General features: G+C 45.3%; 1 non-coding gene across 1 annotated transcript; it reads left to right on the top strand.

Moving 5' to 3' along the window:
* The first annotated feature begins 21,706 nt into the window (after positions 1-21,706).
* Positions 21,707-21,808, top strand: LOC113631880 (U6 spliceosomal RNA). The gene has a single exon (XR_003437595.1). It is a non-coding gene; the product is annotated as a U6 spliceosomal RNA (small nuclear RNA).
* Positions 21,809-22,581: the final 773 nt, after the last annotated feature.

Here is a 22,581-nt window from a genome sequence, read left to right as displayed (position 1 = left end):
GAATTTTTCCCTTATGTACACATTGTTCCAGGACTGACCCCATTTGATTCCTCCCCCCATCTATCAATGGTATCCCCAGTCTCCCGTGGCTCAGACTCAAACCCTTGGAGTCAGAGTTGATTCTTCCTAATGCTTGAAGCTCTAAATCCCATCAGGAACAAAATCTTTTCCATTTTGCCTTTCACTTGCCTCTCCTATCTCTCCCTCTCCAGTCTCATCACCATCGTAGCCCGGCCCATGCCTCGTGGCAGGGGAATCCTCACTGATCCCCCTTGCACGCCATTGCATGATGTGTTCTGCAGCCAGACTCACCTTTGTCAAGCCTCAGAAACTCTTTCATGGGGCCCTGGATAGACAGTAAAGAAGGTTAATCCTAGTGATTTTATGCCTGGCAGCAGTAGCTAAGAAGTTTGAAGAAGTGGGGAGTGGGAGGCTAGTGAAATTGCTGGAAATACCTGCTACACTAATCTACAACCATTGCTGTGGGGTCTCCTGGAATCAGAAACCCCATTTCCAAATGCTACTATATAAAATGCACATAACCAGATTCACCTTAGGTTGTTGGATACAAGAACTCAGCTTTTACAACCTACCAGAGTTCATATGCAGACTGTTAATTATACACTCTTTCCTGTTTGTTTATTTTTGCAAGAATTGTTATATGATGGGGCGGAGTTAGGGGTTGGGAGGTGGCATGTGGAGGCCAGAGGGACATGGGGAGAGAAGACTGCTCCCAGGAACACAGAGTAATCGCCAAGAACTATAATTCTAACCTTCGCCCTACATGGTTCAGTGGCTTGTGGGCTGGAAGAAGGAAAGTGACATCTGTGATGGAGTCCATATGAGATGCTTGACCTCCCCAGCTTCATGCTTCAGCAGGCTCAGTGTGGGGCTGAGGCCAGCAAACAGAGCAGGAAGTACAGAGCAGGGGAATGTTGACAGAAGAAACATTCATATGTTCTCTGGATGCTAATTACCGAAAGCCTATCCTCCTACAGACTGTTTCGTGGTAAATTTTCTGCTTATATAAATTTTTATAACAAATCAATCCATTTGGTTTGGTTAGCCATGGAAGGATGACTTCCTGAACACTGACACAATTAAAACACCTGCCTCTGTCCTGAATTTTTCCTGAGACCACGTTCCTGCATGTGTCACTGAAGTTTCTGTAGCTGAGAGTCCCATAATGGCCCATGGCTGACCCCAGCTCTGGGCCTAGGATCTCCATGCTTGACATGCAAAGATGGTTTGGAATTAATAAAGGACTTGTGAAAAACAGGAATTGTTTTTCTTGTTAATTGTTACAAGTTTAGGCGGAGGCCCATCATCCCTGACGTGTCCACCAAAATCCCTGAATCCTGGATTTACTGCCTCACTCTGCCTCCCCTGCCCTCCCCCAGCGAAGCTTTGACCACCCTGTCCCTGTGGCTACCCTAAGAGCTGAAGCTTTGAGGGAAACGCACAGAAAGGCATCTCCAAGAGGATCTGGCTTGGATCATCCAAAAAGAAGGATTCAGAGCTCTTCTTATTGAGTCAATTCTGTTTCCTCGTCTGGCAAATGGAAAAATATTCTGGCTGATGTAGGACCTCTTCCAGCACACAGATCTATGATTTTTAAATATTGCTCTCTTAAGCATTATTAAACAAATGCTAACACACATTAACATTTATTCATATCGTTAATTGATTACCTATTTTAATTGACTCTGGTAAACACACAAAACGTATGTGTTGCTGAGTGATGTGCTGGCAAACTGGGTCTTCAGCTGGCGGCAGCTCCATTTCCATCAAACTCTTACTGAGCTATGTGCCAGGAACCCAGCTCAACCCATGGCCCACGAAAGATATTCAATAAAAGTAAATTAAATATGAATGTATTCTATAACAGGGTCTTGAATTACAACCATTAGGACACTTTACAGTTTCTGTTTTCATCAAAGTTAAGCAGATACAACAGGCTGTTGGCCAATTAAGTGGGCAAAGAAAGTAATGAGTGATACACCAGAAAGCAAGATAAACACTGTTGTCTCTAATGATGTCTGGACTCATTCTGCTGATGCCCTAGGTTAGACCAAGTTTACCAACAGCAGAGAGTTTCTGGAAAATCTATAAATATACTTTCTTCAGGGAATGTAACTTTAGTTATTAAAAACCACATGCAGAAACAGCATCTCTACTAACAAGTTCCTGAACACTGACCTAAAATGGAAGATGTGCAGATAGCCCAGAATACTTGTACAGTCAGTTTTTTCATCTTTAAAACAGGCACCAATGCTTGCTTTTCTGACCAGTTGTGCAGATTAAATGAGATAATATGTGCAGAATGCCTAGAACATGCTAGAAGTTCAGTAAGTATGTTTGATGATTATTACATTCTTTTAAGCCTCCACAACCCTTTTTTATGCTTTCTTAGTTTTTGATACTGACTTTATCCCAGTAAAAACACATCCCTAAGGTCTATCAAAAGTATGGTTCTGCCTCCTCCTCTCTGAGGCATTGTTACGTAGTGTGATTCCAAGCAGCTCGAGGTATAGGCAGTAAGTAAAATTCCACCTTAGCTGGTGGAACAGGCTGAAAGGTCACAATTTCAGTATTTTTGTCTTTTAGGCTATGGTAGACAGAATAAAAGCCCCTAAAGGTGTCCACATCTTAATCCTCAGAACTATGACTATGTGATCTCACCCATGGCAAAAGGGACTTTGCAGATGTGATTAAGTTAAGGATGTAATCACCAAGGTTCTTATGAGAGAGAGACAGGAGGTCAGAATCAGAGGAGATGTAATGATGGAAACAGAGGTTAGAATGATGCAGCTGTGAGCCAAGGAATGCTGGCAGACCCTAGAAGCTGGAAGAAGCAAGGAATGGATTCTCCCCTAGGACGTCCAGGAGGGACCAGCCCTGCTGACACTTGGACTTCAGCACAGTGAGACACATTTGGACTTCTGATCTCCAGAACTATAAGATAACAAATTGTTGCTCTAAGTCTCTACATTTGTGTTAATTTGTTACAGCAGCAAGAGGAAACAAATACATAGATAAACTAAGAAACATGGGTCATGAGTCCCAGAAGGGGAACAATCCTTTCTCTCCAAACCCCACATGTAAGAAGAAAAGATACAGTCTCCTTGACCTATGACGGTGTCACTTTCTCAGATGAGATTTCTTCAGAGCAGGAAAGTACTGGTCACCAACAGGCCCTGAACCCTCCAAGAACGTACAAGAAATATAACTTAAGTCAGGGAATATAAAATGAAGAAGGCAAGCAGTTAGAGGTGTAGTGTGTAAAAAAGTTATAAGCCATCAGGATTGTTGAACTCAGGTGGTATGAGTATATATGTTTGTTTGTTTTTTAATTTTAGAATGGTTCAGAGCAATGACATTGTAAGTGGATCAAGGAAACTAAGTGAAGGATTTTCCAAGTAAATATTTGAGGAGAATTGGAAAATGATGACCTCAGCTGAATTATGGCCTAGTCTTCCACGAAGGAATAAAAGCTCCAGCTTAGAACAGATTAAGGATGTTGTAAAGCAATTGGAAACTATTTGTTAAGAAACAATCCCCTCCTCGCAGGGGTCCTGGAGCTCTTTCATGACCTCATGGGGAGTGTAACCTGAGTCTCCTAGTCTTTGCTGGCCCCATCCACTGACTGTGAGCCACAATTGTAAACTCCAGAAGGACACAGGTCATTGGCGAGTGTCCTACGTATTCTGTGGGGTTGGCAGAGAGACCTGAAGAAAACAGAAAGGAAGGCAGAGGTTGCTGGCCATCTGGCTGACACCCTGGACTACCATTTGGTTTGCATTGTCCTACTTTGCAGAAGGCCCCTGCTGCTTTCTCTTTCAGCAAAATGCTTTTCACACAGAGCTGCTACTTTAAATGGAAGGCTTTTCAGTGGGTTCCATCTAATATGTTTTCATTGTGCTAGCTCAGAAAGCATATGGAAAAGGAATCATTAAGAAAGATTTTCATTACATATATATTGTCAAACATAGAAGCACAGGAGTATCTTGGGTAGGATACAAGTGAAATTGGTTAACAGTATGTACTTTTGTGGGTGGAATTAGAAAAGCAGTAGGGGGACTTCCATTTATTTGTTCATGTTGTTAAATGGTGATATTAAGGGTGTTTTTCCTTTTTTTGTTTCATTTCAGCTTTTTTTCCCCAAATACATTTCTTTCAATAGAAAATAAAATTTTCCTTTTGGCTGAAAAGTAGTAACACAACAGACCAGAAAACAGGTAAAGTTCTGATGGTACCCACTGAGTTTCCTGAATTCAGTCCTTTCTTCTTAAAACAAAACTATCCTGGACTAGTGCAGTGAATGGCTGACCTGTCTCGTGGACATATAGGACAGTGGACGTATAGGACGTATAGACAATAGCCTCTATTTCAGGAATTCTAGCACAGAGCTTCTCAACCTGAAATGTGCACGTGAATCACCCCAGGATCTCGTTTAAGTGCAGGTCTGATTCGGTAATTCCAAGGTGGGGCTGAGATTCTGCATTTCTAACCAGCTCCCAGGGGATGCGGATGCCGCTGGTCCATGAACCAACTGTGTGTTGCAAGGGCCCAGACCATTGTCAGACCAAGTATCAAGTCATGTGTTCTGATTTAGGGATCAGAACGCAGAGCAAACCAGCAAGTGAGAAGCTTCATAAAGCTCGGACCAAGGACTGCCCAAGATCAGACAGTGGATTCCAAAGCCAGGTAGATAACTGGTGGCTAGAGGCACTTGCCTGAGGCCCACTGATCTCAACACTGGATGCCTAGGAGGCGCTACCATAGCACAAACTGTCTGGGTTTGAACGTCAGCTCTCCATTTCTTTACTGACTTTTACCATAAATGGAAAGGCTTTCCCTGGGAGCTCCCCAGGGATCTTATGCTGCAGTGTGGTCACTGTTGTTATCGCCAATATTACAGTAAGGACTGTGATGGTAATAAGCTGGAATGTTTGTTCCAAACGCCAGGATGTCGAGTTCTTTGTGATTACCCTTCAACGAGAACCTCTGGTATTTTGAAACTGACACACTTATGAAAAAAATTAAATACTAGATGATCAGCCAGGATCTGAGGGAATTTCCCACCCTGAATTGCACATGCCAAAACTAACCAAAACACTTGGTGGTGTTTTCCTTTTTTACTGCTGGCACACAAGCAATACAAGCATTGAAGTTTATGTGGGAGATACGGTATAACCGCTAACCAACAAAAGATCAAAACAGGCTTTATTCTAGGACTCTCTGTTCTGTGGGCGAGGAGTTCATGAAGGATTTCTACTGGCAGGTCTTTGGAGTGCAAATTGGATTCCTTTCAGCCCCCAGTAGGCTTTTTCCTATAACCAAGACATTAATAAGGACATGGCTGCCTGACGTTGTCTGTGCCATTGCTTCTCTGCAGTTCCAGCCGTAAAAAGGCATTGCCCATAGTGGGGGTTTCCCTTCTTGCTGCGATGACAGGGGGCCAATCTCTGCCTCCACATGTCTCTGGCTTCCTTACCAGTCTCTTAGGGCCATTCGGATTCAGAATCGTAGAAACCGATTTTTAACAAATTTCGGAAATCATCAAGCATAATCTCTTCAATTTAAGGATGAGAAACCCAAGGCCAAAAGGAGTGAAGTGCCCAAGCTCATCTAGCCAGTTCGTGGCAGAGCCAGATCCAGAACTCTGTCTTCTGACCCCAAATCCATGAGTCCACTGCCCTCCCACTGCCCTCAGATCATGGCTGACACTGAGGGGTCTCACACCCCGCACATCCCAAAACCTCCTTCAAAGTCCAATCCACCCACAGTGCATGGACACCATCTCCAGAGTCACTAACTAAGAATCTGAATATCTAAACAGTATCTAATTATCAGATTAATAGTCAAAAAAAAAAAAACCCTCACGGGGTCCAAAAACTGAGTGTACTTCTAACGTTGAGTATATTCATGGATGATTCAGTAGTTCCTAGGTCCTCTTCTGATTCCCAAGGTTATTAGAAAGGTCATTGGGAGGAGGCATTATTCTAACAATCATTGCATAGTTAGGTTTGATGTCCACATACCTGAGTTTGATTCTTGCTTACTGCCAGCAGGCTTTGAACAAATTCTTTAACTACTCTAGCCATCAATTTTCACATCTTTAAAAATGAGGTGAAGACTTTTATCTCATAACTTTGTGGAGGAATAAAATGAGATAGACATTACATCGAGTGCATAACAGAGTGCCTTAAACATAGTAAGCATTCAAAGATGCAACCTGCTACTCCTCCCTCATCATCGTCATTGTGTATCTGGTTTTCCTTAACGAGACTTTGAGTTCCCCACAGATTTGGTTTATTAAAGTGAAAGGCTGACACATAGGAGACACTCCATAAATGCTTTCAGTTCATTTCAGAAGCAGAAGAAAACATGATGCTCTCCCTTGAGGAGCTTTTACTGTCTGCAGAAAAAACAGGAAGATGAGCTAACATGTCGAGCATGTAACGTGCTAAGTACTTTGCATGAGTTCTTTCATTTAATCCTGTGGTATCTTTATAAGACACATGCTATCACGAAGCTCATTTTACACTTGCAGATACGTAGGCCCCAAGAGATTATTTTACCCAAGATCACAAATCTACTGAGTGACGGAGCTGACCTTCAGAACTCTTCGTACCTGGAGCCAGGTGCATAGACTTGCCACCTTTCATGCCCTCAGACTCTGATGCCACATCATTTCTTCCAGGGTCCACTCTAGCAAGGAACTGTGTTTCACAGTTTTCTTACGGAATTTTTTCTAACCATGTGTAGTTGTTTGCCCAGACCACCATAACAAAGTACCACAGACTTGGTGGCTTGAACAGCAGAGATTTACTCCCTCTTAGTCCTGGAGGCTGAAGTCCAAGATCAAAGTGTTGGCAGGTTTGATTTCTCCTGAGGCCTCTCTCCTTGGCTTGTAGATGGCTGTCTTCTTGCTGTGTCCTCACATGGTCCTCCTTCAGTCTGAATTTTCTGTGTCCTAATCTCCTCTTCTTATAAGGACACTGGTCATATGGGATTAGGGCCCACCCTAGATACCTCATTTTAATTTATTTACCTCTTTAAAGACCCTCACTCCAAATACGTCCTGTGATGCTGGGGGTTAGGACTTCAACAAATGAATTTTGGGTGGACACAATTCAGCCTATAACACCATCATTAGCATTACACATGTGTGTCTCCTCTTAGCTCCTGAAATCCATGGTGTAGAAATGATGGACAAAGGTGAGGGGTGGGGGAAGCAGGGGGTCTAATCTCTGCTTAGAAAGAGCACAGATTTCTCTTGGAATACCTTTCTGTAACCCCTTCTGCCTCCTTAAATGATTTTACTACTTCATCATTCCCCGCACCATGCATATGCACTTTATACTATTTGTCTCTGCTCAGCACCACCATGTACCCGCTCCATAGGTTGTGCTCTGCCCAAAGATGCTTGGGTCGGCGGTGAATGATGGTTGAATCCAGCCCTGAGTCCACTTTCCAAGGCAGGGGACACAGGACTACATCTTCCTAAGAGTGGGATCTTTTTCTTGACACAAAAAAGCACATTTTTCATCTTTAACATTCATCATTTGTGGCTCAATGCTAGAATTTCTTCCCTGTCTGTGGGTATGGAGAGAGACAGATAAAGACAGAAAGGGAACAAGTGGGGTAAGAGGGAGAAGGAGAGATGGGAGGGGGAGTATTTGATCTCTTTAAAAGGATCTTTGAGAGCAGATTCCTCTTCCTTTACATCATTGGGTGTTTAATAACTCCTAAAACAATTACTCAAAGAGAGAGAGAAATTTGCATAAATTTATTTTTAGGACAGTAAACCTGGGCCAGGGATGGCAGTGGAGGTTTCAACTTGAGAGTCTAAATTTAGATTCCTATCTGTGCTTCCCCATACCTCTAAGATTCTGCCTTTTCTCCTGCTGACCCCTAATATGCCAAGTCAAATTTTCAAGTAAACTCTAAACTCTGTATGTTGTTAAATTCTTCCCATTCATTGTCACTTTCTTCTGTTATTTAGAATCTCAATAAAGGAAAGAACTATAAGAGTCTCTCAGAAGAGTCTCTCAGAAGCAAGTGCACAAAGGAGCTTTAGTCCTCTGCCCCTGGCCAAAAGGAAGGGCTGCCTTCCTCTAGAGTCTCACTTAGCATCCTTGTCTCCAAATCCCGCCACCATCACTAGTATCTTTCTTCTTCCTTTGGTCCTACAGCACAAATAAGATGTATTTCTTGCTCACATCATGATGCTGAAGATCAAGTGCTTTCCTGGGCATTTTTGTTCTATGTGGAGACTGGAATCTGGAGAGGAGCTATTGGGAGGAACTGATGTCATGGATGAGGGGACATTGCTGATGCTCTTCATTCCTTTGTGTAGACCCAGCTTTTTATCTGGCATCATTTTCCTTCTGCTTGCAAGATTTCCTTTAATATTTCTAATGGAGCAGGTCTTCCAGTGACAAGTTATTTCAACTCTCAGATGTCTGAAAGAGGCTCTATTTTACTTTTGTTTTTGAAAGTTAATTTTGCTGGGTATAGAATTTAGGTTGATAGTTGTTTGTTTGTTTTTTCTTTCAGGACTTTAAAATGTTGCTCCACTGTCTTTTAACTTGCATTGTTTCCAAAGAGAAGTCTTCTAAAATTCTTATCTTTGTTCCTTTGTATATAGTGTGTATTTTTTCCTCTGGTTATTTTTAAGATTTTTCTCCTTATAATGACTTTTTTAAAATTTAAATCTAAATCTAAAATTTTTTTTTTCATGGACTTTATCCCCACCACCACTTTTACCCCAGGTTGAATCTGATTATGATATGCCTTGGAGTCATTTTCTTTATATTTTGTCTGCTTGATTTTTGTTGAGTTTCTTGGATCTGTGAGTTTATAGTTTTCTACAATTTTAGGAAAATTTCAGCTATTACTTCTTCAAATATTTTTTTCTGTTCCCACCTTTTACAACTCCATTTACATGCAAATAGGGCCACTGGGGGTTGTCCCACGGTTCACTGATACTCTGTTGAAGTCTGTTAGTCTTTTTTCCTCTGTGTGTTTCATTTTGAACAGTTCCTATTGCTAAAGCCCTCAAATTCACCAATATTTTCCTCCACAGTGTCTAATCTGCTGTCAGTGCCATCCAGTGTAATTTTATCTCAGACATTGTATTTTCATATCAAAATAGTTGACTCAGGTCTTTTTATTTTAAACTAGATTCCATGTTTTCCCTCAATATGTTTATGATTTCTTCTATCTTCTTGAATTTATAGATTGTATTTGAAAGGACATGATAGGGTTCCTTAGTCATTTGTGTTTCTTAAAAACTCACTACCTTCCTTCTGCATTCCAAGTGCATTCTGGTTCCAGTGGGAAGTGTGCCATCCTGGGAAGGAAGTGCCCCTCCTCCTTCCCCACCCCCACCTTACTCAGCAATAGACATGCTTATCTTGTGTTTGCTTGGAGTCTTCCCTACACTCTGTCACAATCATGGGTCCTGTGGGATTCTGTGCTCATGGGGCATCATGAATGCTACACGTGAACGGGCAGCGAGGACCAGTGGACACCCATATATCTCCTGACTACTCAGATCACATGCATGCTCTGCTGACCCAATGGACTTCGTACAAAACATGAGTTCAAAGATAACATTATTAAGGATTTCCAAACGGCAACAGCAGACTGTTAAACCAAGTGTGGGTCCCTTCTGTCAGCTGCACGGGTCACCGGCTAGCCCTCATCCCCAGGCGGCAGAGAGAGGGGAATGCAGGCACACTGAGTACCATGAGGTGGGAGTCACAATTCTGCATCACAACCATGCTTTACCCAATGGGATGACCAGGGGCAAGGCTCTGAACTCTTTGGCCATCAGAGTCCTTATGAAACGAGTGTCTTGTATATGATATTTACAAAGGTCTTATTTCTACAATAGTATCATCCTACCAGAGTGAGAGGGCTCCTTAAAGTTCTTTACCGTGTTTGAGCAGGTCTTAATGAAGACCTAGAAAGAATTTAAAGGACACGCCTGCCCCTTTCTTTGGGGTTCCCCTGCTCCCATGGGTGCCACTTAGAAAAGTGAAAAAAAACCCACAGCTTTAGAACATATTTGGCAAGAGCAGAATTCTTTCTAGACATTAAGATAAATTCCACGCTTATTTTTCCCTTAAATGCTAAAGGTTTTGCAGGCTTTCCATAGAGTGGGTTTTAAGCCTGAGTGTAGCCATGGACACACACGCCTTTGGCTTCATCTCAGTGCCCACGTCCGCATGGTGTGGTCACTAAGGCTGCTGTGCCCCTGGACCTGCGGCCTGTCATGTTCCCTGATTTCCAGCTGTGTTCACTGGGCCTGCCTTCACCTCTGTTCTGCACGTTGCTGGTTTTTCCATATCAGGTCTGTGGAAGAACATAAACATTTCTCCTTTTCTGAACGAGACTTCCACTGAGTGTGTGTATGTGCGTGTGTGTCTAACTTCCTAGAAACCAGGGCTGTTTTCTCTTGCCAGGCGCCACAGCGGGCCTTCCTGTGCAGGAGGTCATTTCAGTAAGGACTCGGAGCTTAGTAAACGGAGAAAAGAAGGTCATTCTCAGACAGGATGTTGGGAAGACGCCCTGAATGAGCCTTGCTGGGCAAGAGACGCCAACGGGACCAAGAATGTGGGCCAGTCCCCCAGGAAGTTATTCATGAGCCTGCACTGTATGATAAACAGGCAAACAAAGCCTTTTCTAAACAACAAAAATCACAATGCTCCAAATTCCAGAAAATCCTCAAACAATGACTGGACATTCCTTATCCCCCATTTGCTTATTTGTGTACCAAGTACTTTCAAATAGACCAGAAACTGGAGTCCTGACTTGGGTTTTGGAGCAGGAATGAAGTGTGCGAGAAATGTGCTGGCAATGGCCGTGCCTCCCCAGTGTCATTCCTCCTTTCAGGAGAGCGTGAGTCTCGCTCACTGTGCCAACCCTGTTGTCCGGAATCCCTTCTGCTTCCAACAGCCACCTTGGGCTGAAGGCCAGCATGAAGCAGCTTTAAGCCTGATCAGCAGGACAGGGTCAAAAGGCAGGGAGATGCTTCTGTGGTTCATGTTACCACGAGATGTGAATTGGTCAGGTTTGAAAGTCCTTCCGGAATAAACGAACAGACTATTTGGAGAACTAGAAATTTCCTGTGTATCTATCTACCTGACTTGAAAGTTATCAAAGCTCCTTGAAGGTACATATTTTTCAGTTAAATTGTAACGTACATATGATTATATATGTGTATATATAATTATAAAATAATATTCTGAATATTATTACATAATTATTTTATATTCTGAATATTATTTTATAAATAAATGAAAATATTTGCAGAAAATAAAATGTTTCCACAGATAGTGATATGTTTTATTGGCAAGACCAATTCTTCACAAGAAGGAATAGAAGCACTTGTTTGTCATTTTTCTCACTCGTTCAGTAAAGTTGCACTTGAAAATTTTATTACAATCTTCCCTTCCCCACTCCACCTGCACACCAGATGTCCCTTTACCTGCTGTATTTTTTCTACAGTATTTATAACTTCTAATATACCACGCAATTTATTGTTTATTGTTTACCATCTGCTTCCACACTCCCTTCCCACCCTTATAACGTAAGCTTTCAAGACAACCATTTTTGTTGTTGTTTCCTTGTGTGTCCCAAGTACACGGAACAGTGATTGGCATACATGAGACACTCAAAATTAACTTTTGAATGAATGAATGAGTGAATGACTACATCTGCCTTACCTCGAAAAATCAAAAGCATCGGATATTTACACAGAAGCAACAAGCACTTCTGGTCAGTGTGAATCTAAATGGAAGGCTGGGTAGGTATTGGGGTGGCGGGTACGCTCTGGAGGATGGATGACTCAAACTCACAGGCACGTAATTAAGATGTGACAAAAGAGGTGTCCGGGTGGGTATAGAACAAACAGGATCGATTTTAAAAGGACCAATGCAAGAACCTGAAACCACCTGGAACAAAACACAGAAATGAGCCCCCAGAAAGCCTGTGGGATCCCCACTCTCAGATATCTTTGAAACCAGTTATCTGAAGGGGTCAGTTTCCAGAGTGCCTGCTTGCAGGACACAGGCTGCACAGAAAGAGTCTTTATAAGCTTCCCATGCTCTCTTTTTCTGAGATTCTGTGAATTTCTCAGTCCATCCCAGTGGCAGGAATTCACACCACATCAAACCAACCCCCTGACAATGCTGGCAACACGACTGGTGTGAAAGGGACTCCAGACTTGGATCAAGGAGAGAGAGAAGAGGGTGAGGTTGAAGTCAGAAACCAAGCCGAACAGCCTGGGGAAAGAGCTGGGGGAGGGCTGGCTTTTGCTCTGCTCCCTTGCTCCGGATTCTACCAGACGCACATTCATTCTGCCGGGCTTTCAGCAGGTCTTTCCCTGGCGGCACTCAGAGTATCTCTGAAATCAACACAATGCATTTTACAGCTCCTTCCACAGACTGTGATGTGGGGATGGGGATCTTGGGGAGCCACAGGGCTCAAGAGCTGGAGCCGGGTCATGAGGTTGAGTCCCTGAGGAGTGAAACAGGGTGTCTTTTGGGTTGAGACCTTAATTCCATCCATTTTACTAAATCCCTATCCCACTCGTCCACCTGCCCAGCCCATAACTGATGCCAACTGTGTTATCTAGTCTCTCTTCTCTGCATTCCTTAGGTTGTCTATTTTAATAAGGCCAGTGAGATCCTTAAACCACCTTTGGGTTCTCTGAATAAGATGTACCTCTGTGGGGTTGTGGACGTGCATTCGTTTTCGTGTCACAAAGACGCATGTGAGGGCCTCTTTTGGCGTGGCTGAGCGGAGCAGAGCATGCTATGTATTTCATGTCTTTGAGACAGTAATCTTGTTAAGAATGAGGACCATTCTCAATTAAATCATAAATCACCATCCCACCAACAGCAACAAAACTCAATACAAATCTCTTTATAGGCAGAGATAGCTTGGAATTAAACTTGGAATTGAATTTGGGGAGGAGCGTCATTTCTGGCTTTCAAGGCAAGCTCAGAATGAGGCAGTACCACTTCCTGTTGGGGGCGCTTTCCACCTCGAAAGTGAACAGTAAGCAGGTAGATGACAGTTGTTTAAAATTTAAACCGTTTTGATCTTAAACCGCTTTGGTCCTGTCATTCAGCCCTGGCAACTGATGATGAGACACTGAGCTTGGGTCAGTAGCTGAGGGGGACTTGTGTTTGGAAAAGTTAGCAGCAGCCCAAAGACCCTCCTGCAGACCTAATGGCTTAATTCTTACTTTAATCAGAAGGCCCAGGTTTCTTGAAAGGCCTCTTCCTTTCCTTCATTTTTTGACCCAACTGGCTGCACTCATAGCTGATGGTTTTAAGCGCAGTTCAGTGGCTGCCTCTGTCCTGACAGGGCAAGTGGCCAACTGGATCTTAAACCAGCCAGTAAACAAGATGTACTGGAATTGACGGAGGGTTGGTGGAAGTGCCTGCCAGGGGCAGGAAGCCGACCACGGGTGCAGAGTCGTTAACTCCGAGGTTAACTACCCATTGAAATGCAGTCTAAACCGAGCCCTGCCCTTTCTTCAGCAGGTTTTCATTAGCTGCTTGATCTGCAAAGGAATAGAGATACTGCATGAGATAAGGGCTGGGGACAGCCTGCCTTGGTTCACTGGGTTCTAGCAAGCTTGCCAAAAAGCTGAAGGGGGTGGGGGAGAGCATCTGCTTTTTAAAAAGAGTCTTAAATGTAAAATTAACGTACCATATCTTGTTTTAGGAACACACACGCCGCAGCAGCTCTGCTGCCATATTTCTATTTGAACTGTTAGCGTGGCTCATGTCAAAGGCCTACCCCACCCTCCCACTGGCCCGGCTACACTGCATTCAACCGGGGCAGCTTCCCAATAAGCCCATTGCCCAAGGCCAGGGTACCTTGCTCAGAGCAAAAACTCCAAAGCAGTGGCTTCACTCCACTCCATCAGATGGCTTTACTCAACGTGGCTTTTCAAATTTCACTTTCACACCGATTTTACCCACGGTTTGTTTTCCTGGGAGGCTCAGGATTTCTTTGCAGATGATTCCCCAGGAGGCCTCCACTGTTTCCCCAGTTCTGATTGCTTTATATTCTATTTTCAGCCTCTGCACACAGATAACTCTTCTGTTGTGTTCGGAGCTGTCATGCTGACACGGCGTCCTTCCCCCTTTATAATGTCTGTCTTTCTGTATGTTTATCTCTGCAGGCATGTAGCTCCGAAGAAAGAAGAGTCAGCTACGCGTTGATTCCCTGCAGCCTACTTGGCTGTTTACGTCTCTACCAAGCACTCGCCCCAAAAAGAACGTGTACGGCGCTAAACATCCCAGAAAACAAACCATCGCAACATCAGGTAACCGAGTCAGGCACACAGGGAACTCACAACAAATCTGTTTTTTCCTTTGTATGAGAACAAATGGTGCCCAGGAGTGCCCACACTCGAGTGGGAAAAGGCGGGTGTTAGGAGAAACAAGACAAGTGGTGTTGTGATCAGGATTTCTTCCTTTCCCAGAGCTCCTGCACCCGCCCTCAGGGCAGCCAGGCCAAGAACAGGAGAGGATTCTCCAGTGGAAGCCTCCAAACGAGACTCCTGAAGGTTCTGCCCCGGAGTTCCTGGAGGTGGTGGTGTGTGTGGATCTGGAAGTCCTATCTGGCTTCCGATGAGTCCCTTGTAGTTATGCTACCCATTCCAAGTTCCTAAAATAAAGGTGATTAACAGATGATTCCAAAAGGAAACTTCTGGAAGCTGACAAAAATGGGCTGCTTTAGGCTCTGAGGAAGAATGGGGTTTTGTGCTGTTGTATTCTTCCACAGGACCTTTTACATAGACATGATGAAATTTTAAAAGGCAAGGCACAGTCTAGGTAGTGTAGTTGTGAAAGATGCTGGGGCCCTCCTGCGTTGAACGACTAACCACAACAGAAATCAAATGAAGAACCAAAGCACTGATTGTCAGGCAGGTGTCCTCCCCTCCGCACACCTCCTTTCCCTCTCTTTCCCACTTTCCCAGCCAACTTAAATCATCCCGGTGTTACTGCTGTCTCCAGGGGTTAAGGTTTCTTTCTCAGGGCTACTGTTTTGGGCTGGCCTCAGCCTATCAGTAGAGATGCTATCAGCTAGGAATGCCTGGGAGTGCTCACCTGGGCCCCTGCTACTGCTAGGAGCCCCCCGCAGACATTTCCCCACGGAAGCAGCAGTTGAGGCTGGACCAGCCCTTGTGGTTCTTGTTATGATTGCAGGGCACACCTCACTGACGGCCACCAGGGAACTTTGAAAAGCCAAGGTACCTAACTCACAAGTCCTGGGGGCCAACAGCGAGGTCGTGGGGACAGAGAGAGAGAACACACAGACCTGGGGTTCTGCCTTTATCGGGGTCGAGGGTGAGGCGCCTAGGGTTTCGTGGGCTCACTCTTTATTGGTGAATTTAAAACATGAGTGGGAATTAAAGCACAGGAAGGGGGAAGCACGTGACTCAGATGGCCAGCAGTGTAGGTCACCCCGGGCTTTCTACCAGGGGAGCTTCATGGGTGGGGCGGCCTGGCTCTGATCTAGCTGTGTAGCTGGAGAAGTGTTTATTCCAGATGGATGTCTTTGAAGTGGATGCCTCCGTAATCAAAAGGTTAATGTCATGCACTTAGAAACAATAAAAATGCTGATTGTCTGGCGCTCACACCACAGCTACCCTGTGAGAAAGCATCACTCCAACCCTGAAGGCCAGTCCCTACCACCTGAGCACCGTCCTGAAGGTGAGCCTTGTGTAGGCAGTCTGCTCACCTCCAGACAGTGTCCTACACATTCAGTTCTACCCACATACGTGACTGGTCGTTCGTCTAGCCACTGTCTTCATCCAGGAGGGCGAATTCTTGATTCTTCTGTTGCTTTTCTCTGTCACTTCGTGCTCTGCAATCTTAATTAGCTGATAATGTGCTCTGGCCCAGCTCTCCAGGGTAGGATCCAGGGGTGACCCTTATCTATATATCTCTTAGACAACCCCCAGCTTGGATGGGGGCAGCCCAAGAGTTTGGGAAATTCACACCCTGGCCCCTAACAACCCGAGTGTTACTGTGGGTGAGCGGTCCTGGGCTGGAACCTCCTCAGGACTTTGAATTTCAGCCAGGATCCTTGAGCCTCAGCCTGAGTGAGGCCTTCAGGATGGAGCTTGACGAGAATGGTCTCAGAAGGGAACCAAATCATTTTCTCTCCTGGCATGAGAGCTTCTCCCCAACCCTGACTCCGCAGCCTCCCTCGCAGAAAGGCTCAGTCCCAGGTGGCAGAGAGACCCCAAGAATCAGCCCTTGGTGTCATTTCTAAACTGTAGTCCAGACTCAGGATCCCATCAGCCTCTCTGGCACTGGCAAAGACATTAGCTGCCTGGCCGTTGCTAGTGGACCTCACACAGGAATCCCCAGAGCAGCTAAACACTGCACGTGTGTTCAGATAAGTGCAGCAGTGACATGGCCAAGGTCTCCCACAGCTATAGTCCTGATGCAGTTGAATGTGGCAGCATTTATCTAATGCCTGTTACAGGCAAGATGGTTTGGCCATCACTAAAGGGAGTAAAAAACCAACTGTTTCAGTAATGAAGATTGATACCATACGCAAATAACTATAATAAAGAGCAGGGTGTTTATGAATAAGAATGTGTGATTACAGACCCAAATAAAGTGCTGTGGGAGCACAAAGAAGGAAGCAGTGACTTCCACTGGGAGGGGGAAGTAAGAAGAGGGAGAGGATCGAGGCTTCCTTCATCTGGGCCTTGCAGGCAGCATCTTGAAAGGATTCTTACTGAGTGAGACCAATAAAAAGTCCTTCAGGGTAGCTGTTTCCCCTGGTTGAGGCAAATGGTAGAAGCTCATGACACCAGAGTTGCATATGTTATTTTATGGTGATTTGACAGTTTTTGAGGAAAGAGTGATATTCAAAATACTTCAGGAAAATATCTAAAAGTGGAAGTCTGTGGATTGATTGAATGAGGGTGAGACTGGAGGTCTCGGCAAGAAAAAGAAGGGCTATAAGAACAAGGGATTTTTTTTTAAGATTTTTTTATTTTATTTATTTTGGGCTGCATCAGGTCTTAATTGCAGGTCTTAGTTGCGACACGCGGGATCTTCGTTGTGGTGCCCAGGCTTCTCTGTAGTTGTGGTGCGGGTTCCAGGCGCTCACGGGCTCTATAGTTTGAGGCACGTGGGGTCTCTCGTTGAGGCGTTCAAGCTCAGTAGTTGTGGCGCACGGGCTTAGTTGCCCCACGGCATGTGGGATCCTAGTTCCCTGACCAGGGATCAGATCTGCATTCTCTGCATTGTAAGGCAGATTCTTTACCACTGGACCACCAGGGAAGTACACAAGAGCAAGGGATTTTTGAATGGGAATGACAGAAGGAGAAGAAGACACAGATGGTGGAGCCAGTGTGAGGGGGTAGCAAACTAGAGGAGTCAGGTGTGACATTATGGAAACTTAGGGAAACAATACTGGCGTGGCTTTTGCTGACACAGCAGCACCGGAAGAACAGGAAGAGATAATCCGTTCAGTTTGAAACCTGTCCAGTATGAAGTGTCTGTCACCAGGGGATGCCTAGTGAGGTGAGGATATGCTTGCAAGAAGGAATGAGAGGGGCGAGGCGGCAGAAGTCACCAGACTTTCCCCCAAAACTCACCCTGCCCTTCAGGCTACCCCTCCTCACATCTCCTCCTAAACACAACTTCCTTAGGGAGAGCCTTTCCTCACCCTCCCTTCTCGCATTCTGATTTAGGTGTCTCTGCTGGGTGCTCCCGTAACATCCTGTACCTCCCACCTCACAGCACTTAGCACGTTTTACTGTGATCGCTGTTTTAATTTTATGGTACAGAACTTGGCCCACAGAAGATGCTTAGTAAATATCTACTGAATAGATGAGAGGAAAGAAGGGAGGGAGGGTGGGAGGATGGGAGGGAGGGAGGAAAATCCGAAGTTCAGAAAAGAGGTAACTCCTAAAAGTGCCAACTTACATGTTATTCACAGATGAAGTCAGAATAAAGGGGAAGAAAGACAAGAGAGTGTTTGTGGAGGAAATGGACTCTAAGCCAGGACAGAACCTGCATGTTTGGAAAGCAGGAGGATGGGGAGAGGGGACGAAAGGAGGAGAGACACACACAGTAAAGGAAGCACAGTGAGTTCAAGGGTTAGAGAAGAATCACGACGGAGAAGGACCACTGCAAGGGGCAAACGGGAGGCTTCAGGCCTCGGCTGGGGTTGTTACAGTGCAGCATGGAGGATGCGCATAGTGACCACAGGGAAAGAGGGTTTCGGACACGACCTCCAGGAAGCCTGTGGTGGGAGTCGGGGAGAGAGTGAGGATGGGCCCATGCACACCTGGGCTGAGAGCGAAGGTTCAAAGAGGAAGCACCGGAGGGGTAGGAGGATGTGACGGCAGCTCAGAGGAGAATGGGCCACAGACTAGTCTCCACTCAAGGAGACCAGGGGCTATTCACAACCTATGTGGAGAGAGCCACTGGGCCAGAAAGAGAAGACGCATGGTAGAAGAAAGCCTGTGGGTTTGTAGGAGGACTCCAGGTCAAGGTCAGAGACAAAGGGCGTTGGCCTTGGAGAGGAAGAGGGGGCAGGAAGGAGGGAGGGACAGGCAGGGAGAGCAGGCAGGTGAGAGAAGCGGAGGGCCCCCCTCGGATGAGCCAAGGTTATTTGCTGAGTGAGGGAGTCTGGTAGGAGGGCAGCAGAGGTGGGACTGGGTCTTGGCAGGAGTGAAAACGGTGAGGAAATCCCTCTCTGGCTAAATAGGAAAGAATGTTGATGCGTGGGAGGCCTGGAGCCCACAGAGCCCTTAAGATAGCAGCACGCAGGCTCTGGAGGTGCGTTCCTCTCCAGCAGCCCTCAGGGGTCCAGGGGAGAGGGAGCTAGACGAGATTTTCTGGGCAAAGGAAAAACCTTTGCATCCATTCCAAGAATGGTGCCAAGCAGTGAAGTCAGACTAGTAGAGTAGCTGGGACGACCAAGTCACTGCCTGCAGGGATGGCTGGCCCGCTCTGCCACCTCCGCCTGGTGACCTGTCTAGTTTTCACCCCTGCAGCCTGCTCCCTCTATCCAGCAGTGAGTATCCTGGGAGTCATGACCCCGGTCGTATCTGGGGCCAGCCTAACTGCAAGAAAGAGCAGGGAACTCCCTGCAGGAAGGTACAACTGGGTGTGCACTGGAAATACCTTACTACTTTGCAATTGCTGCCTATTTCACTGTTGGAGATGAGCCTTTGAAATCGCAGTGAGGAGACAAACAGAGCAAAGAGAGGGGCCATTCATTGTGGTCACCTGTGGACTGGCTTAGACTCATGCTGACTCCTAAAAATTAGCCGATATCAGCTATCCCAGGAAATGAGAGTGGCGCAAGGTCACTGGGACAGGCTATTTTGGAAGATAAGAAAGAGGGCAGAAGTGGACAGGTGCTGCAGTGAACTAGACAGCAAGACCCCTCGGGATTTAGGGTGAAGGGAAGGAAATGGAGATGCGGAGCCTACAGAAAGAGGAGGTAGACTGGAACCAAAGCAAAACAAAACACTGTATGCTCCGTAATTTTACTTGGAGTTGACTCTTTAGGGGGCAGTGGAGTATTTTGAGAAAAAAAACCTATTATCAGAGAATTTTGCAGAACACAGAGTGGGATTAGCTCAGTTTCTTCTGTCAAAATAATCCACGCAGGTACAACAGAATAAAGTCAGGGAGTACTGGAGTGAAAACAGAAAATACAAAAATCAAAGGAGGTCTGGATTGGACATCCAGACCTGCTGGCTTATCCTGCACTCATGTCCCCTTGGGCAGACAGTCAGCAGGTTTCGGCAAGCTCCTCCCTTTCTCCTGAGAACTCAGTTTTATTGAGCACATTACATGTGCTCTCTCATTTAATTATCCCAACCACCCTGCGAAGCAGGTACTATTGTTCCTCCCATTACACAGATGGGGAATCTGAGGCCCAGAGAAATTTAGTAACTTGTCCAAGGTCACGCATAGAGTAAGTAGCAGAGTCCAGACTCAGATTCAGGCCAATATGACTGAAGTCTGTGCTCTTAACTGGAAGCTTCATCACCTCTCTTTTCCTGGAGACAGTAAGGAAAATAAGAAGGAAGAAAGGGGCAAGGAAGGAGGAGGAGGGAGGGAGGCTGTATGGGAACATTTTGAGAACTGAGAAATGGTTCTGCAGACACATTCCGATAGGCAAGGGATGCAGTTATACCAGATGCAAGCGCAAAGCTCCAGTACCAGCCAGTCCAGAAAGACGAGCTTCTGGGCACACAGGCCCCCAAAGTGTATACCACAGACCTGGATATTTTTACCCCTGGCTTATCACCCCACCTTCCTGCCTCTCTTCCAAGTATTAGTAACATAACATTCTATGATAATTTTTCCTTTTAAAGGAGATACTACTCTTACTAAAAGGTCAACCACCTAAAAATACTTTGCTCTGATTTTCCATGAGCTTTTCTGCATGACTTCTTTGCTTCAAGTCTTACCTGGGAGAAACAACTGGAACATTTTTCACCCACAGAGAGCCGTTTTCCAGGCACTGGTGCCACGGTTTCTCTTCTCCTTGTTCCTTCTCTGCTTTATCCCCTTTGGTCTTATCAGTAACTTTCAGAAGAACCAAAAGAAAGATTTTATTTTCAAAGAGAGAAACATTGCTTTGACATTTAAAGGCAAAGGCCCTACATTCCTTTTTAGTAAATCCCTTTACAAAAGCAAAGGCAGGGTGCAGTTGTGCGTGAGTTATTGAAATGAGAGTTTTGCTTGGGGCAGGTCCTCCAGGTGCCACGGAGCACCTACCAGTGGACAGCTCAGCAGCTGTGCGCCAGATAGAGAGCTTTGAGAGGTGCAGGTTTCCCCTGCAATCCACAAGTAGAGCGTTCTTATGAAACCTTTCGTAAGCTGAAATGGCATAAAGCAAAGAAGAAATGACCTTAAGACACATCTTGCAAATAGATGCACAAAATAAATCGAGATAAAGCATCTGTTATTTTTGCTTTTTGCCTTTATTCTTAAAATTAAAAATCGCCTTCAAATTTCTTTCAGTTTGCAAAAACAGGTACAGGCATATCTCAGAGATGTTCTAGGTTCAGTTCCAGACCATCACAATAAAGCAAGTCACATGGTATTTTTGGTTTCCCAGTGCATGTAAAAGTAATGTTTACACTATACATAGTCTAGTCTATTAAGTGTGCAATAGCATTATGTCTAAAAAACAATGTGCGTACCTTAATTTAATAATACTTTCTTGGGACTTCCTGGTGGCGCAGTGGTTAAGAATCTGCCTGCCAATGCAGGGGGCACGGGTGCTGCAACTACTGAAGCCCACATGCCTAGAGCCCGTGCTCCACAACAAGAGAAGCCACCGCAATGAGAAGCCCGTGCACCGCAACAAAGAGTAGCCCCCGCTCGCCGCAAGTAGAGAAAGCCCACGCGCAGCAACGGAGACCCAACACAACCAAGGAAAAAAATAAAAAAGGACTTCCCTGGTGGCGCAGTGGTTGAGAGTCTGCCTGCCGATGCAGGGGACATGGGTTCGTGCCCCGGTCCGGGAAGATCCCACATGCCACGGAGCGGCTGGGCCCATAAGCCATGGCCGCTGAGCCTGCGCGTCCGGAGCCTGTGCTCCGCACGGGAGAGGCCACAACGGTGAGACGCCTCCGTACTGCAAAAGAAAAAAAAAAAGTGTATTGCAATGCTTGCTTCAGCAGCACATATACTAAAATTGGGACGATAGAGAGAAAACTTGCACGGCTTCTGCACAAAGAATAACACAAATTCATGAAGCAGTCCATTTTTATGAAAAAAAATTTAACCCTTTGAGCAGCAAAACATTTTTTTAAATACTTTCTTGCTAAAAAATACTAAACATCATCTTATCTTCCAGTGAGTCGTAGCAGTAACATCAAAGATCACTGATCACAGATCACCATGACAAATATAATAGTGAAAAAGTTGGAAATAGTGTGAGAATTAGCAAAATGTGCTACAAAGACATGAAGTAAGCAGATGCTGTTGGGAAAATGCTGCCACTAGACTTCCTCCTCCAGTGTAGTCATCCCTACACCATGGTGCTGGTTCCCGACTGAACAGAGTCAGCCCTACATTTTTTACCAGTGTCATGAGTAATTTTTTATTAACACATTCTTTAACCAAACCCAGGGCACTGACAGGGGGCTGGGGGTGGGGACCTGGCTGGGGTGCTCTGGCCAGGCAACCTGAGGCCTGAGGGGAGGTTGGGGTCCCTAAATACCATGTTCACCTCCATCCCTGGTGTGCCTGCAGCAAGCCCTTGCCCTCAAGGTGTCAAATTCTCCTCATGTCCTATTAAACTTTCAACCTGTTACTACTTCCCAGTCAAGGAGGGTTTTTGGTTTTGGTGGGGTTTTTTTTCTGCCATTAAACATTTTTCAGTTTAAATATGAAAAGTAGTCTGCCTTTTTTGGTTCAAGGTTTTTGATGTTTTGAGGGTATCTTTCAGGCCAAAAACAGTCCTCGTGGGAAATTCTTGTAAGACTCAGAAACTTAGGAGGCCAGGAGTGAACAGTAGAAAGTGGAGGTGCCCAGGGGAGGG

The sequence above is a fragment of the Aethalodelphis obliquidens genome, unplaced genomic scaffold (assembly GCF_003676395.1).
Source record: "Aethalodelphis obliquidens isolate GAN/ISIS:26980383/991018 unplaced genomic scaffold, ASM367639v1 scaffold34, whole genome shotgun sequence".
NCBI classification, from domain to species: domain Eukaryota; kingdom Metazoa; phylum Chordata; class Mammalia; order Artiodactyla; family Delphinidae; genus Aethalodelphis; species Aethalodelphis obliquidens.
Note: the sequence above shows the minus strand (reverse complement) of the source record. Positions and strands in the feature narration are given on the sequence as shown.